Raw genomic sequence first — 18,026 nt, 5'->3', positions numbered from 1 at the left:
GTTCTTGTTCCGGCTTACTGGTGTTGTCTCCCGTTTTCGGCACCTTACAAAGCAGCTGGGGTTGTGTCGTACCAGGACCAAAGGCGAACTCAGGTCTTTTCCGAGCTTGCCAGGTGCTCCAACCAAAGACCGCCAGTTTTCAAATACAACTTGCCTAATATCGCCCTATGACAAAAACTCCGCCCGAATTTGGACAAACGATCGCAGAAATTTTCGGGACGCGTTAGCACCTTCATTTAGGCTTTCAAAATGCTCAATGAGAGAAATACGCAGGTATTCACGTAACAGGCAGTGATCGAGAAGATTAAAACACCGGGGAAATGATACACGTACTCGTAGTGCAGGCCTCATCAGCGCATCAAGATTCATTTTTTTCATCCATAAAAAAACAGCCGCAGCTGGGATCGGAGACACTTTCATCATGAATCTTCACAAAATACAACTGCCCCAACACGAGAATAATCTTCCAATGGCCAAGTTTGGTAACAGCGCCGATGGGGTAAGTAAATCGCTCAGTGAAACCACCTGGTTCACCCAAAATACAACTTTGATGCGGGGAATAGCTTTTCTCTTGCTTCAAAACTTTTTACACCTCATCAACGTTTTGTGAAGACAAACTTTAGACGAGCACGTCCTACTGTTTTATTAAACATATCGTTTTTTATGTCACTTTTCGCCAAAAAAATTGGTTCAAAGATGTTCGATGGTGACATTTCACCGGGTAATTGGTAAAAGGGAGAACGCAAGCTCAGAGAGGCGAGGAAACACAAAATTTTCGCGCTGTCGTTAGGACTTTTAGTTTTGTAAAATATGATTGCGGATGTTTCTCACAGGCTCGCCTATAGCCTCGTGGCGCTAGTCCCACCTCTTTATGCTCTCTCTTTACCTTCCCCTTTTACTGTTTTCCAACTTTTTTCCCATTGTTCCCGTTCCCCACGTGTAGGATAGCAAACTAGGCCACAGCCTGGCCGGTACACATTGATTATAACCTACTCATTCCTAAGAAGCTTTAGCACAGATCTGACTCAAGAAATATACAATCCATACACAGTTGCTATTAGTATGAAAGCAATTACCCCAACTGTTTTAGGCGGTTACACTTTTCTGGGCCACACAATAATAAATCAACGTATTTGCTCAACTTTGTACTGATCAGAGTCCTTTTTTTATTGTGTGTTGTAGGCACACGAGTACTCCGCCCACTTCCGACTATTTACGTCCACAGGTAAAGCTTTGGCTGACAACACCTTAAATGATGTGGTAACACATCTGGAAATTGCTCCGGTCATCATCATGCAAAGAAAACACGCGTCCAGCTCCGGCGCAACTGTATTTTTTGCTGCCTTTGAATGTGTACCGGAACAACACTGTTTAGGCATACCGCTCGCCGTAATTCTCTCTAAAAGAGGATTGAGGTGCTTTAGTAAGCTCTGCTCACGTGCTTTACGGAGCCTAAACTGACCCACACAACTTTTTGCTATTTTTAGTTAAAAAACAGCAGTAGTTACACAATGGACGTAGAAGGGGTTAGCTTGTTTCTAATATTTCCAATAAACAAAGATGGTGATAGAGAGAGGTAGAAAAAGACTGCCTTTTAATGTCAACTGGTGATGTCAGCCTTGCTAGGGACAAAGCTTGCTACGCCAGATGAGGGTGCCTACGAGTATGAGTGGTGACTATTACACATGAGGGGTACAGCAGGAAGAAAACAAACAAGAAACGTTTAAGAAGAGAAACAAGGGAATGCTGCCAGCAGAGCACGGACACAAAAATACATATGAAAAGAAAATCGTGAGTGTAAACGCTGATTCAAAATGACAAGTAAATAACGAAAAAAAACAGAGTAGCAACATCAATCCAAGAAAAATAAATAGATGAACGTCACAGTGCGAAAGAGCAGATATCGTGAGACAATTGCTCTTTCTATGCTCTAGGGAGATTTGTCCAGTACAGTCTCTCGTAGAAACCGGAGCCCAACTTTTGTACCCAAGGTGCTGTCAGCACTATTGGTCTAGCGCCCAAGAAAATGACAAAGTTCGAGACTGCATCCATGACTTACACGAGAGAGGGAGCTCGCTGTAGTTTTTCGCGCAGCAGCGACTCGAGGGCTGCAGCACAACAAGTGATTTACAGTCTCACGCACAGCGCAAGTCCGGCACAGGGGGAATCGTCCCAACCTATGTTAAACATGAAATGTCGAGTAAACGCTACATTCAGGCGCAGTCGGTGCAACACTCCTTCACACCGCTTGTAGAGGCCGCGTGGAAAGCGGAAGTTACAGTGCTGATCAATACCCTGCAGAAGTGGATATCGGCGATGAGGGGCCTGCCACTCCGTAATTTGTGCAGTTGCGAGGATAAGAGCGTCGCTGTCCTCTCGGGAAAAAGAAGCTGGGTCGTGTTACTCAGAAAGTGGCCTGCGCTGGCGGCTGGGTCGGATCCAATATTGCCTTGTATGCCCGAGTGAACAGGCAGCCACTGAAGAATGAGGTCATGACCTTCGCACGAATTGTGCGAATTTCAGCAATTTCACATACAAGCTGGTGCTATAAAATAGGCTTCATGCGGACGGACACCACCTTCCTGCTGTTGTGAGCACATTATCTTCCGCAGCGGAGATGACCCAAGGTGCTAAAGCGGAATCTATGCACCAAATATTACTAGGGACCACTCCAAAGCGAACAAAATTCTTGCTTGTGCTAGAATAGTTTTCTGAATGTGATGCACATGCGGAACTTTAAACCTTGTAGAAAACTGGCGAAAGTGCAAAGACAAAACCATTCTAGCCAAGTGGAAACGCAATTGAACGAAATGGGCGGTTTCTGCACAAGCTGGTCCCCTTGGTCCTTTCTTTTGTACTCTTTGTACATAACTCTTTGTACTTAACCCGTTACTCTCTACGGAGAGTAACGGGCATCAGTCGCAAATCACCGGCATCTTCCGGGATGGTGCATTTGCTTCTGCAGCCATAGGAGCTTTGTCCTTTTAAGATGTCTTTTCTAACCTTACAAATGCTCAGACAGTTTTATCTGCGCCCGTCTTAAGCGCAGACTATTCAGACATTGGAAAAAAACCAGGGTTACAATGGTTTTCCAGCTTACCCGTTCTGCAATTTGTTTAACCTTGTCAAAGTGATTTCAGTCAAATTACCGCTGAACTGCACTGTAATATAGTGGCTGTTGTTCTTGTGGAAGTAACTGAACATGACCATTTTGCCATCTCTATCAGCAATTGGTGATGCGGCTATGTTAAAAAACTCAATGATGCTTATTGAATCCAACTTGAATTCTATAAAAGAAGTCGAAACAACAGACGTGTTGGGTGCAGTCAAACAAAATCACTTGCGCTCAAAATATCGGGGCGAGAAAGAGGAATAAATGCTTTTAAGGAGCAGAATACTGCTTCGAATACTGCTTCGAATACTTAAGGAGCAGAATACTGGAAGAATACTGCTTCGAGAACCCCTTGAGACGGACCAGCTTCTTGGGTTCACTTCACAAGCGACAGGTGGTCGTCAGGTTTAGAGCTGGACAGTGCGCTATCGCAGGGCTGGAAGAGGAAAGGCAGGGGATACGCGGGTTCTCACCGCAGCGCCGAGTACGTCAGTGAATCCAAAGCCGCGGCTTTTGGTAAGCGCATATTGGTATCACAGCACAACTCATTCAACAAGCGTCCATTCAAATCGAGATACTATCGACGAAGCGTGGTAATGTGGGATATTAAGCAGCGGCTCACATTTCCTTGTGTAGTAGGCGAGCACTTTAGTCTTAATGCTCTATTAGATGCGCGTGTGGGTTTTGACATTCAAAACAAATGAGACACCATCCCATATGTTAACATGACTCCCTGAAATACAACCGTTCTGAAATAGGGCTTAAACATAACAAAACTATGCCCCCCTTCGTCTAACCCCGATAATGGTTAAACACTAACTCACTCGTGATCATGGCTTCTTTGGTTTGGCAGTCCCTCACTGTGAGTATGTGCTACTCTAGGTAGGCACCACTTATCTAGAATACCCACAGGAACGCTCGGGTGTGCACTCCGTCGGAGTTACGCTTCAGTTTCGGGTGTACGGTGCGAATCGGTACCTGCTGCTTGGCGTTCGTTTGCAACTTGTCGAAATGTAACAATGGTATGGACGGCATTCTTCATAACGCGAGGGACCCAGGTTCGAATGCGGCCACAAGAAGCGTTTTTTCTTACAATTAACCCACGATCACTCATCCTCATCTTCACAGAGTGTTTGTTTTTTTTGCAGGGCGTATCTCCTTGCCACGGCACCAGTGAGGACACTGAAGCTTTGCTTTAAGACACGGTTTTCATAAAAAACAGTTTTCGTTTCGATACAATAACCATCCCTTGCTTTAGGTGGATCATAGAGCAGGGAGCATGGCTGCTGCTTTTGTGGCCCGAGCAATTTCATTAGACAGTTTTAGTTGAGCGCACGCAGCAGCTCCGCGCGCGCAAGGAACTTGCGGAGGAGCGAGAGCGCATGCGCAGTACGTAAGCGGCAGCCGCGCGCTTTGCGTGCGCCCGCAAGTTTTGGATTCTTGCGTTGCGGGTTTTGCGGGCTTAGCGGGACGTGCGCGAGGCTCCTCCCTTCCTCTTTCCGGTCGCTCTCGCCCGTGAACGAAATGAACAAAGGAACGGCGTCTCCCCAGTGTCCCCACAAACTGGTTTACGGCTTCTTCTGGCTAGGTTTACGTCTGGCGCTGGCCGACAACCACATGTTTCGTTCGCTAATCTGGCGTTCAGTGGCGCTGCATGACACACAAAGCGCGCATTTCGGCTCTACTGGTTTATCCACGCACCAACTTCTGCGTGCGGTCAACTAAAACTGCTTCTTCGCGAGAACTTTGCTGCGCGCGCTGTGCTGCCCCTACGTGCGCGCGCAACTCTGTGCGTACGCTCAACTAAAACTGTCTATTATATACATACGGGAAAGCACAGTAGTACCGAATATTTTTTTCAGCCTCAATAATTGTTAAAATATAGGCGAAAAAGGAGTACCTGGTTTCGAATTACGAAGTTGCTCCTGTGTAGAACTTGGCAAATGTTTCTTCACCTATCAAGTACAATCACAGAGAGTTGCGAGGGGCATCATATAAAAGTAGTGTACGGCAAACAACCGTAATTCGTGTCGAAGGTTGCATAGATAACCATTGTAGATGCGAAAAGTTCACATTTCTTAACAAACGCACAATAGGGTGTGGTGCGGACACGCATTCACACTGAACCACGTCAGGCGGGAACGCACCAAATCAGCGCTATAAACACAACATATACAACAAACTTTTTTCAGTGTGTTGGGAGAGGGTGATAACAATTCATGACGAGCAGGCACAACGTGCTCTGATGCACCGTGCCCAGTAGGCGGCCCAAGCCAGTGGCAGCCTGGACTAAGCTTCAAAAATAACCACCAGGGTAACAGGCGTACTGGGAGAAATAAACTAAAAATAGTTCAATTCTAATCACTACATTGTCAAAAAGACGCTTTTGCCACCAAAATTCCTAAGCGTGGTATCATAATTACTTGTTTGAAAATATTATAGGGCAATCCCTAAAGTTGCCTTTTAGCATTTTCTTTTCTTTTGCATTTCGCGGCAACACGAAACCATTTAGTGTCAAAATATTATATCCCCCATTGTATGGGTAATGTAGGGGAGCTATGTTCAGAGCAATTGCCCTCCGTATTTTTTTTAAATCTTTAGTGACATAAATAAAAGGTTACACACCTGGGGTAATATTTTAGTCGTGGATAACAATTTATTTCCCGATCTGCAACTTCGTTCAGCATTCAATTACCCAACGCTATTTGAGAAAAGTTTAAGAAGACATTCAAATCCCTGTTACAGTTCATTGCACATTGTTGAATCACTCTATGTAACAAATAGGCTTCCTTCTTTAAATTGCTTGCACCCATAAAAATGAAGTGGTACGCTGTGAAGCTGCAATGTGCACCGTTTCCCCCACTACCTTCTCTGCGACCTTGTGTCATAGAATAGACAGATGTGGTGGTGATGGCAAAACCGTTTGTTGGAGACGGGGACGAAAGATCGAATGGCGGTTTTGCGATTGTGGGGGTATGGGACACAGTTACGAAATTATGAAGACTAGCATTCGGCTCTTTAGTGCTGAGCTTGGTGTTGGTAGATTGTTTCATGCGAGAAAAAGTTTAAAAAATATATGCATGTTTTCATAAAGTCTAGGAGCAAGGAGATATAGTTTTATAGTTTGTAGAAGTACCCCCGCGAAGATCTGGAAAGAAAAATACAGGACGTGGTGGATGCATCTTGGCTGCGACCCGGCGTAACAAATGTCCTGCAAGCCAATATTGGTTTATGCCCACCCTGCCAGAAATTGGACACAAATGTACAAGCCAATATGAGACGATGGATTTTTGGTTGGTATGAGTTGAACACTACTTCTGGTCAGCTATTATGAAACAAAACACTTCCCCGTAGCCGCACGGCACACGCACGCGTGAACGCCAATTGCCAAAGATAATAGATAGATCCCAGCTGCATGCTGGAACACCGGGTGTCTTGCTTCATCACACGCTTCCTTTCTTAATGGAGCACTGACACGAAATTTCAGAGCTGAGATAACTATGTAAAACGCTTCCTTTTTATCAGGAGATATCTCCAAGCAAGTTTCAATAGCAACCGTACAGCGAAACGTACATAAAATTCATTTTAATCTTCGCCCGTACGAGAAAGCCCAGAGCGGACCGACATGACATCATATGCTACTTGCCCCAAACTGCCGACGTCGGGGCTGACGTCACGAAGCCGACGCGCTGGCTGTGGTTGGCGCGCGCTGTTCGGGCGTGTGTACACGTCATAAGTTTGGGACTGGCGTCATACTGCCCGGGCCTGTGGGGACGGCGAAGACCTCGGCCGGTCTGGGCGCGCGCGTGCGCTCGCTCGCGCGCGCTTTCAGTGCGGCAGCGATACAGCAGGAATGGTGACGTCATGTGATACCTCCTGTCATGGTGGCCGCTCGGCGTTCGTTTAGTCGAAACCTAAACTGACACGAATAAACGACGCCGTAAATGAATGTTTGCGATGCGCTCGACTTTCGAATCTGTCATTCTATGATTAGTGGACTGGCAGGCACGCATAGCAGCGAAAAAAAACGTAACACAGAAATTTCGTGTCAGTACTCCCTTAAACATATTCCAAGGCATAGAACAGCAAGGGGGACATGTTCTCGTTTTGTATTCATGTCTTACCCTATAATTGGTAAACATTTTCTTCCGCTTCTGTACATCGCTTCTGTACATCCAGCGGGTGAAAGTATCGTTCGCTAACAATGAGGTTGAAAATTTTTTCGGTGTGCTTACTAATCTCGATTTCCGAACTATGGGTCAGCGGAGGCTAATGAAATGCAGTTTATAAAAGCTGCTGCCCTATTTTAAGCCCCTCATATTCCCATAATTATAAAGAGGCAGCTTATTCAAGTTTTTATAATTTTCCAGAATACTCTTCAAGCTATTCGCCAGAAAGGCGGCGATCTCCTTATCTGAGCCAAAATATTACCCTACCCTGGCATGTTGACGGTTCTTTTTGCGAAGATCACATGATCTTAAACTACATGGGTACTTACTTGAGTAACGAAATCTAGGTGTCTATCGGAGGCACGCAGTCCGTCTTAAAGTCGTGGTGCATTTATTTCGTTTACTGAGAGGCTTCAACTCCACGCTCAGATCGCCGCGACTTGTCATGTTTGATCCGATACAGGTCGCCTACCTTTATTCAGGCACAGGGGGCAAAATTTGTCTTTCGAACACTGGCTTCCTAGCTGCTGTTTGGCGACGGCTAGGTGCGGACTTTCTATTGGGATTAAGAGTCAATCTCAAGCTGTCATGCTGCATAGCTCGGACACCCATCCTGACTAAAGTGAGGCACAGATAATACCACGTGTCTTAGCAAAATTAGTTTTTCGGTTCATTTGGTTCATTCTTAGGTGTATAGAATTCCCGATGTGCCCCGCACGCATTCTTGAAGAAACAGAGGTGCTGGTCACGGCACGTGAGCGATTCTTCAATGGACGAATGGAATTGCCTTACAATGATGATGATAGTAGAAGGCAGTGGCCAATGGTAACCTTTTTTCGTCCGTAATATTTTCACCAACCTTACTGGTAAGCGATCAATGGAGGAGGAAGATGCTGAACATAACCTGAATGAATGAATGAATGAATGAATGAATGAATGAATGAATGAATGAATGAATGAATGAATTAGATGCTGAACATAACCTGAATGAATGAATGAATTCTTCTTTGCAAACAACAGGGGCAGTTGATAGGGCACCCGCCCTTAGTAGGGGATCCCGGGATCCCTTGGCTGCGGCTGGCTGCGCGGGCCCTTTGCACCAGGTCAAGCTGGAACGTAGGGTCCTTGCTAATCAACCGCGCCGTCCACTGTTGTATGGAGGGGTTAGGGATTGGTTGCAGGTCCAGTGTTTTTTGACACTCCCACGCCTAATGGTATAGGGTACTGGGCGCTGGACAGTAGTTGCAGGTGGCTTGATAGTCGGTTAGATAAATGGCATCAAGAAGTGTACGGTGAGCATACCTGTTAGTTTTAAGTCGTCTGAACGTTGTTGCTTCATCCCTTGTGAGTTGGTGGTGTGGAATGGGGAAAATTTGCCGTTTGTGTCGGCAGTCCGCCAAGATATCTGTGTAGCGCAAGATATGTTGCGGGTTGAGTTCACTTTTCCGCGGTAATCAAGTGCCACTGTGGCCAACAGCACACCCACTTTTGCTCAACTAAGTGAACTGACCATTATAATAACGATCGACGTCCCGTTTGTGTTAGCCGTACGTTGGTAGTCGACATTTCTGCTTCCATTGATGCTTCCCGCGTGTCTGGGACAAGCAGTTTTTTTAATCACATCAAGCTGCACGGCTCGCCTGGAAAATAGCATAGTTCATCGCCTGGGCCATCGTCAGTCCTGAATGATGACAAGGCAGTGATCGTGCGAGCTCAAAGTGATGCGTCGGATCGGTTGCCGTAACCTTGAGGAATAGTCTTTTTGTGCATACTACGATGGTTTCTAGCTACACTGTCCTTTTCTTTCTCACTTTGCTGATCTGTGGACATTTGATGAGATGGCATGATGGAGCCTCGTTTGGGAAAGTTGCGCCCGAAAATCGCCGGGCCACCATTTTTTACCATTTTGGAGGTGTTCATTGGACGTACAGGTTTTCTTATCTTTTTTACACTTCGCCTTGACCAACAAAATGCCGCCTTACTCGCACTGATGCGGTTGCTATATGGATCAGCAGGCTCTGCGGCAAGTCTGAAGTTTTTGGAAGATGTCGCTACTCGAGATGTTTCACGCTTTACCTGTGGTGCTTACGGTCCTTCATTGATTCGTTCGTTGCTCACTGATCTTTTCGCACCATAAACACTACGCGAACCGGAAATCCCCAGAGGCCCCCACGGCGTTCTCCTTATTCTGATGACTACTTGGGGAAGGTTCATAATAGGGAGTGAAACGTTTTACCAACCAAAAGAAGTGGCTGCCTCTACTTTGTTATTTGATGCATTTATTCCTAGGAAGAAAGAAGGTGACTGGCGCCCTTTTGGTTCCTGGAGAGCTTTTCGAAAACTATCATTGAATAACTTTTACTGTTGAAATGGTTGCTCTTCCACAAAACCGATTATTTGGTGTTTACTAAATCACTGTTTTCTTGGCTATTTTACTTAAGTCATTGCTAGAATGGTGTGGCACCTTCGATAAAATCGCTCCAATAAACATTTGGCAAGAAAAATACAAGTTTCCAATTCATTGGCATTTCAAAATTCATCTGGTAAATGATCTAGGTCAGCAAGATCGTCTGTCTCGCGGTCCAACTTTTTCAGAATACCACGTCTTTTTATTCGGCTTTTATGCTTACCGATTAATGGTGTGTCGTCGTTTATCTCTCTTTTGCTGTCATCAACCAGTTTGGTGACGTTGTTTTGTGTTGGGCTTCGTCGTTTGCGGGACGGCATTCATGTCAGTTTTCGGGGTCGGTAGTCGCTGTGGGTCGTCAATAAAAGTCATGGTGGGCGAAAAATCAAAGCCCTTGCTGCTATTGGTCCACGCAAGGCGTTTGTTAGGAATTGGTTGCGTTTATTGAGGGAATCGGGATCGGTACCTCTTGTGGCGAGTGATTGACTAATCATCGGGTTTTCACGTCCGCCTACGGTCAGTGGTCAGAAGCAGCAGTCCGGTGCCATCGCAGCCGTGTCTTTCATGTAATCATTGTATGGCAGTCCGCACTCGGTTCTTCAACTGTATAGCTATGCCATCCTCCTCACAGCACTTATTTGTTGTGAGAAACCGACGGGCTGGTCGAGGGATGTGAGTGATTTTTGATGGGCGGATTGAATCGCTATGCAATGATGTTGAGAGTAGGACACAGCTGCCAATGGCCACTTCTTCTTCGTGTGTAATATTTTCAACACCCCTACCTTGTGCTTTTTTCTCTTCACGTCCTGTTTTTTTAACTTGCATTACTTGAAGTCTCTCTAGACTTACAATTTCCCTACCGGCAGTTTGAGATGTAAGCCTAAAAAAATGAAGGAAGCTAACACTAACGCGTAAGACTTGAAGGTAGCGAAACTGTACGCAGCCTTCACGACCATCACGACGGTTGAATTCCAGGACTGCAGCTGATTTGCTTCTTCTTTACTGCCGCAACGAGCTTTACTCTATCTTTGTTTCTATAACGGCGAAGAAGAAGCAAATCGAAGAAGCATAACCAAGGGACGGAACGACCAAACATGAACTAGGCGCCCGCAGGTACGACGTGACCTTACCACGTGTTATGTGTTGAGGAGGCGGAGTGATTCTTCTCCCCACAGTCACAACCAAATGAGAGTAAGCCGTTTCATTCTCCGGTATTAACTCACCGTCGTAGCCGTGTGGGCAATACGGCTCACTCAAACTCCGTTCATGTACCAGACAAGCGTTCGAATACTGCCGGTGCCGCGCTGGTGAAGCAATCGACGACTTCCTAAACAGCTTCGCGGTTTAAAAATCACAGCCGGCTTGCACAACAGCGCAAGGCTTCAGTCAAAGCAGAGTTGTGTTTGTCTCACTAAGCTTAACTCGATGAGCACAATACAATTACTGATAACGATTCAGGCGGTTTCCATATATGCGCTCATCAACAGAAGGCAAAACCAAACGCGAAGTAATTATATTGTAGGAAAGGGAGCCGTTGACTAGGTTATGCGCTGTGGCTCTCCTATATTTATTCAGGTGCGTAAGGCCCGGCGGAACTTATACTCGGGGACAACTTTCTGGGGCAATGCAGTCAAGGCTACGGAGCCGGACCACGCATGTTCACTGCGCACCTGGAAGTAGTTCAACAAACATAATTGGGTGACGGTAACCTCAGCAATTCAAGAATATTTTGTTCTGATGTTTTAGACTTGCAGTGATAATGCTGCTAAATTGCTAGCCAGAATATATGAAACAGAGAGCAGTTTTTTTTTACATTTTTGGGTATTTTTGCTTGCGGCTGTCGCCGCTGGCGTCGCAATGGCTGCCCCCCCCCCCCCCCCCCAAAAAAAAAAAAACATGGCGTTCTTGTCGACGGCTTTCGGCAGCTTGCCATTTCATTCTCCGCATAGGATTTGTAAAGCTTCGTTCTCTAGACAAACGAAGCGAGTGGTTTGCAAAGTGTGCGCCCAAGTGAGACCGATGCAACCGGGATTTTCCGCTGTTTTCGCAATCCGTTCGGTTGGCCAGTTTCCCCGCGTAAGCGAGCGTGTGCGTAAGCATGTGTTCATGCTGCTCTTTCGGTATACCGCGACCGTGCGAGGTAAGTCTGCCGCACATGCCAGTAGAAGAGTTTACAGATCGGTGCATTCCGTCAAAACTGCGGCCCTTACACAATCCACTCCTTTGTTAACGATACAGAGTCCACAGTCGGTCTGACTTCTCCAGTTCACGGTCGCTCGGGCCGTGTCCAGTCAAAGTGTTGGCCTGTGTTTACAAACAAATGAAGCGTGTGGAAGGAGACGCCAATATGCCTGCATGCTTGGTGTTCGTGGTTCGGCGCACTCAACTACGGAGCTTATGTGAAGAAATGAACGGTATCAAATGCGTATCGGTCACGCCGAAACTGTAACCGAAACCAGTTTATTGGGAACTACTCCGCGCAGTAACACAGAGCAGTTAGCTTCACCCTCCCCGGCCCTCAGTAGCTTTAGCTTCATTGCCACAGAAAGTTGTCCCCAAGTATAGAGCGGCGTACACATGCGATACGACCGCCCCTAGTGCGCAGTCCTGTTCGAACTTCGTGGCGCGTGGCACTGCTGACGCCGCCGAGCAGGCACCGCTGATGATGATCCTAGGCAGCCGTTCATGATCAGGTTAGTGGCTCTGATATTGAATGAAGCTACCGCAATACAGTTTAGGGGATTTATTTGTTCAGTGCCCTCTTCAGTTTCCGTATACTTCATCGTCTGTCGCGGCAAAGTATTCGTCGAGCGCTCCCTCACCGTTGAACACCTGCACTACTTGTTCTTCTGGGCGTCTGTATTCTCGACTGGCAGCGCGGCGCGCTTCCTAATAAGCCGCCTCTTCTTCGGGAGTCCCGAACTTTTTTGGTCGCCCCATCGCCCATGTGCACGGCAGAGTCGGAGAGAGTTCTTCCGCCACCGCCACGGCGACTCCAAGGTTAATGAGCGCAGGTGGTTACCCCTAACAACGCGGAGTTGGTGACGTCAGGAGCGGGCGACACTCGTTTTGCCAGGGCAGCTGTTTCCTCAAACACTGACTGTCACGCACCCATTCGGGGTTCTGGGCTCATCGTCACCGATTGCGTTCTCGTGAGAGATAACGTGACGATCGCTGGGCGGAGTGATCTTGGAGGAGTTGGACGATGCCGGGCGCTCGTCATAAGGCGAAACGATACGTGCGATCGGTATTCTTTCGTTCCTTTTTGCACGTCGCTCAGGCGGCAGACACCCACACGCAAGCCTGGGCGACACTGGGCGCTCCTCATGGCACGCGCGCTCATGTGCGCTTGATATTTTCGTAGTAATGTTTAGATGCGGAGCGTCTTATGCTCGGGGGTATGTCCCGCGGCGTCGGTAGTGGTCCGGCGTCCGCACACCACCGTTTCTTGGCCAATCCCCCACGCGGGTACGTGCTATAGAAGAAGAACAACAACAACAACAACTCCGGTAGTGTTTGCGCTTGACTCCGTGATTCTTCAGATGAAGTAGGATGGAAGCAACAGCCCCGTCAGTGAGTGTGCTGACGCAATTAAGTGAGAGCTTGAGCGCAAACACTAACAGCAATTACACCCAACTACAATCCACAGAACATGTATCGATCTCGTCTTTACCAACTGCAACGGCGGCGACTACATACAACCGCTGCTACGAGATCCACTCACTCTGCACTTCAGCGACCATAAGGCCGTCATACTCAAAGTAAGAAGACGTGCAAACCTAAATAAAGACCTTTAGATATCACTTCAATCACGTCTCACTCGCATATATACGCATACAATCAGGAAAATTACACCCATCTCCCCGAAGGGTAACATGAGTAGGATATATGACCATTACGTGGTTCACTAGATTTCCACCAAATTTGGCTAACAAACAAGAGAAACGCAAACGGAACCCCCATGACGCTCCGCATCCTACTCATGGTAACCCTTCGGGGAGATGGGTGTAATTTTTTTTTCTTGTCATGGATGGCGCAACCAAGAGCTGAAACTGCTCTGCTGTTAATGGAATCTTCAGCATCTGAACATTCTTCCTAAGACTCATTATATTTTGAACTCGGTTAAGCGCTCTTCCTCTTTCAAATTACAGGGCATTTCGGGCAAATTTTAAACATTCTTTTCTTGATATATTTCAAGAAGGGCTAATGGCAAACAATATTAGTGCTATTTGGCGTTTTTGGTTTTCGTGCGATTCATTTATGCCTGCGTATTTTCTTCTCTTGCGGTTTCTTTGTGATATAGTGTAACATTTTTAATTAACTGTAAATTTTGTCGTCCACAATGGCCCAGCTAAATTGTTCGCTTTCGGTTTTCGCATGACTGAAGTACCCGAACGCAGTGTCCTCGGGATCCTCTTGTTATTTAGTTGTCAGAACCGGGAAGTCGTCATACTTGCAAGGGTGCATCTGCAGGGTAATAATATGGAACTTTAGGAAGCCAATAAGTTGTCTGAACTGCCACATCGCCCAAAGCGTTCTAGTAAAGCCAAACGCTATCCACCCTTAATGTTGGTGGCGGAGCAATGCTTTCGCACAGGGTCGATATTGCGGGAAAGGACAGGGTACTTCTCCTCAGGGGTGACTGCGCCCTCTAATAATGATCTGGTGTTGCACAACGCGTCATTCAGGATAATAGAAGCTCGCAATGATAACTTCGGATGTCAGGTTTAACCTGGCCTCGGTACGGCTGAAAACACTTCTTCTCACGTATGAGCCGGACTGAATTTCAGGCGACCGACAGCACTGCAATTCTGCCACAGATTTTGACGTGCTGTCAGATCCTCGCTTTCTATTGTGAAAGTTCCACCATTTACACTCGGACAAACATGTGCGCTGTACCATTGCACTAAACAGCACACACTTCTGACCCAAATAACACCTGCCGGATGGAAGAATCCATACACATGAATAGGGAAGGTGGACACAGCAACTAGTGTTTTGTGTTTTAGAGCAATGCAGCAAGTGATATAACAGCTTATTTCGCGTATGTTTAGTTTTGCACGTACGGGTAGATCCTGTGATTTACTACGATCCCTACAGAATATCAACCGGCCTTTCGTCACCCCCCGACGTTGCTAGCAACATCCGGACACAGAAGAATTGTGGTCGTGTTGGTGCCCGAGAATTGGCTCATACTTACTCAGAGGGATTGGCTCAGAAATTAGCGCTCAACGAGGGAAAGTATAATCGGGATTGAAAGTAAAAGATGCAAAAATTCACGAACTGCTCGTTTAAGGAAACAAAAATGCGAATAAATACAGAAAAAAATATTAACAAATAAACTGCCCGAAAATCTTGAGGGCCCCACTAAAATTAACAACAAGAAAATCAAAACTAGTGATAACGAACCAAGAGGGGAAAAGGCAGTCGTGAAAAGTACGTAAATAAATATATTCGGGAAACAGAAGGCGGGGAAGACGAGAGATCACTGTCATTTTGTTAATTCATTTCATTTCTTCTTTTAGATTTCCCCGTATTGTTTCTCACTTCAGTGTTACCTTGGTTCATTCCGTTGGATGGGTATGCACCGTTACTGCACAAGACAACAGAAGATAACGAAGGAAACCGCTGAAACCCGGTGACTTCTCCGTACCTTACTCGGAGATCAAGCCCCACAGTGTGTCCTAAATTTGTGCCAACAAGAAGTGCCACCCCCTGTGCACTTTAAAAAGCCATGGAATCTCGCATCAATGCTGAGAAGCTTCTCAGCTCCATAGCTGCGGTGGTGGCAGCGTCGAAAAGGAAGCCTCGCAAATTTGTCGAGACTGTGCAACTCCTGATTGTGCTGAAGAAATGGGACCCGCGGAAGGACGGACGCTTCTACGGCCCAGTCAAGGTTCACTACGCCCCGAGGCCCAAGTTCCGCGCCTGCATCTTTGGGGACCAGCAGCACTGTGACGAAGCCAAGGATTTTGACTTGCCTTTCTTGAACAAGGACCAGATCGATGAGATTAGTAGAAGCAGCACCAGGCTTAACAAGCTGGTTAAGACATACGATGCCTTTCTTGCGTCTCCCTCGCTTTTCAACCAACTACCCGGTCCCCTCCGCCGAGTGCTCTATGTTGCAGGAAAAGAGCCCGCGCTCCTAACCCACGACGAGTCCATGGTTACCAAGATCAACGAGCTCAAGACCACTGTCTCGTTTCGTATGCGGAGAGTGGCGTGTCTCTGTGTCACCGTTGGCAATGTTGGCATGTCGAAGGAAGAGCTGACGGAAAACATCTTCAACGTTTTGAACTATCTGCTTCCGCTGGTGAAGGGCGCTTGGCAGAACATCCGCTCGTTATCGGTCAAGTCATCCATGGGGCCCCTGCAACGACTGCACGGTTGAGCGGTCCGGCTGTCCCCGAACGCTTTTCCCGCGTGTTTGTACGCCTATTGTATATCCCAAATTCACGTCGTAAGCGACTAAGAAACAATACGTTCTTTAGCTTCGCGCTATACACACCTGCGTTGATTTTCTACAACGCGCTCTATTTTGTGTTTGTGCTTAGCAATAAATTGATGTTTAGTGTGGTCCGGCAGAGGTACCTCCATATTTAGGATGCTTAATATTCCAGACTTTTTAAGCGGCACGGATCACGCGCAGCCTGCTTACAATAACACATTTGAAATCTGTTTTAGTATTATGAATGCTAATTGTAGTGCTCGGCCGGCGAGGAACCAGTGCTTCCCTATTCTTGGTTATCTATTATTTTTTACTCGCTTTATCCACTAGAGTAGAGACAATGGACGCGCGCCGAGCTTGTCGTCGTTTTGGTGGTTAGCCTATGCAGGAGTGTGATGCTGAGCACCTGTATTGGCGGACCATAGCAGCCCATATAGCATTACCTGACGTGTCAGCCGCTTTCGAGTGGGAGCAGTAGCGGACTGGCGGTTCCTGGGGCATGTTGGCCGGCACGCGCCTCACCACGAATAACAAAAAAAAACGAGGCATCCTGAGGCTTGGCCTCCTAGATCATCCCGAGCGCGTTTTGCTCCGGGTGTCCCAATCGCCGCGTACCCTAGCCAAATGCTGTAATTTCTCTGGTGTGTACAGACTCCACCAGGAAGCCCCGCGCACCATAAGGCCCCGTGGCTTGCTGTGTATGGGCCGCTTCGGCGGCATATCTACGCTTCATATGAGTGGTTTCTTGGGCGAGTTGGTAATTCATCGTACATGTAAGCGCGAAAAGAACAAGGACAAACGAAGTGGACGGGACACGGCGCCGTGTCCCCTCCACTTCCCGTGTTCTTGTTCCTTTCGCGTTTACTTATACGATATCTACGCTGCCGTGTTTGTTGGCCTTAAGTCGGGTGTGGTGAGGAAAAGTTTATTCCGCGCATGCAACACAACCTATCCCGTGTCTGGCCGCTTCTGGAGTGAACGCACAAATGGTATTCACTGAAAAGTGTAGCTGTCAGTTTCTTCCCTTGGAAACACTGAAACCTGCCCCGAAGATGACTGAAGCGCCACGGACATGGCGCGGCTTGTGTCACTGCACGCGAACGCCGTAGAAAAGAACACCGGCGTGCGTGAATTTTCTCCGTTTCAACCTGATTCCCAATGGCGGTGTCTACAGAGATGTTATTAATTGCACTCACATTGGAGTCGAGGCCTTGCTTTGCGTTCGGTGGAGTAGAGTTTGGAACGTCCAATACACATCAAGGCCTTAGCACGGACAAGTACCGCCATCCCGCGAAGCCCGACGTAACAATCCACGGCGCACTCACATGGTTGCCTACATGCGTGCCTCGCCAGTGAATACAACTCCTAAACTCAAAATTCCTGGCGCGCGAAGTGACCTCGGAGGCTATGAATGGGGGCCCAAAACGTTAATTCGCAGGATTACCACATTGCGCAAGCTGTGCAGACCGTGTAAACAATTACATGTAGTTTCCTTGACGTGCAGATGCCCACGGGACAGTCGTCTGGCCGGCAGCAAGCGGAGAAAATAGCAAGTGGGGAAGGGCAGGAGAGGTCAATAGGAAACCGGCTTTTTCGCTCTTATCAAAGGAGGGGGTTGGAAACGTTATACAGGTGGAGTTGGCTGAACGGAGTCGGCGGTAAATCTCCAGAAACTAATGGCAGATATTAGAGAATTTTAGCTGACCGTTTTCGACAGTCCGCTTCACTCCGATAGCCAGCAGTAGCGCTACTGCGCCTGCCGGACGCGTTTGGCCGTGAGCTCCATTACCGGATCTTAAAGCAGAAAAAAACTGGGCGTAAAAGGCAGGACTGTGATATTGGGCAAGGAATGGCGCAGACTCACAAATAACTGAGCCTGCCCCCGGTGGA

At 47.3% G+C, this 18,026-nt stretch overlaps 1 pseudogene; it reads left to right on the top strand.

The window, feature by feature from the left end:
* The first annotated feature begins 15,422 nt into the window (after window positions 1-15,422).
* LOC144146522 (large ribosomal subunit protein uL1 pseudogene) lies at window positions 15,423-16,079 on the top strand (annotated as a pseudogene).
* Window positions 16,080-18,026: the final 1,947 nt, after the last annotated feature.

This window comes from Haemaphysalis longicornis, unplaced genomic scaffold, assembly GCF_048455015.1.
Source record: "Haemaphysalis longicornis isolate Haplotype H1 unplaced genomic scaffold, Haemaphysalis longicornis Haplotype H1 scaffold_7, whole genome shotgun sequence".
In the NCBI taxonomy this organism is placed as follows: Eukaryota; Metazoa; Arthropoda; class Arachnida; order Ixodida; family Ixodidae; genus Haemaphysalis; species Haemaphysalis longicornis.
The sequence above is the reverse complement of the archived record's forward strand: the minus strand, read 5'-3'. Positions and strand labels throughout refer to the sequence as shown.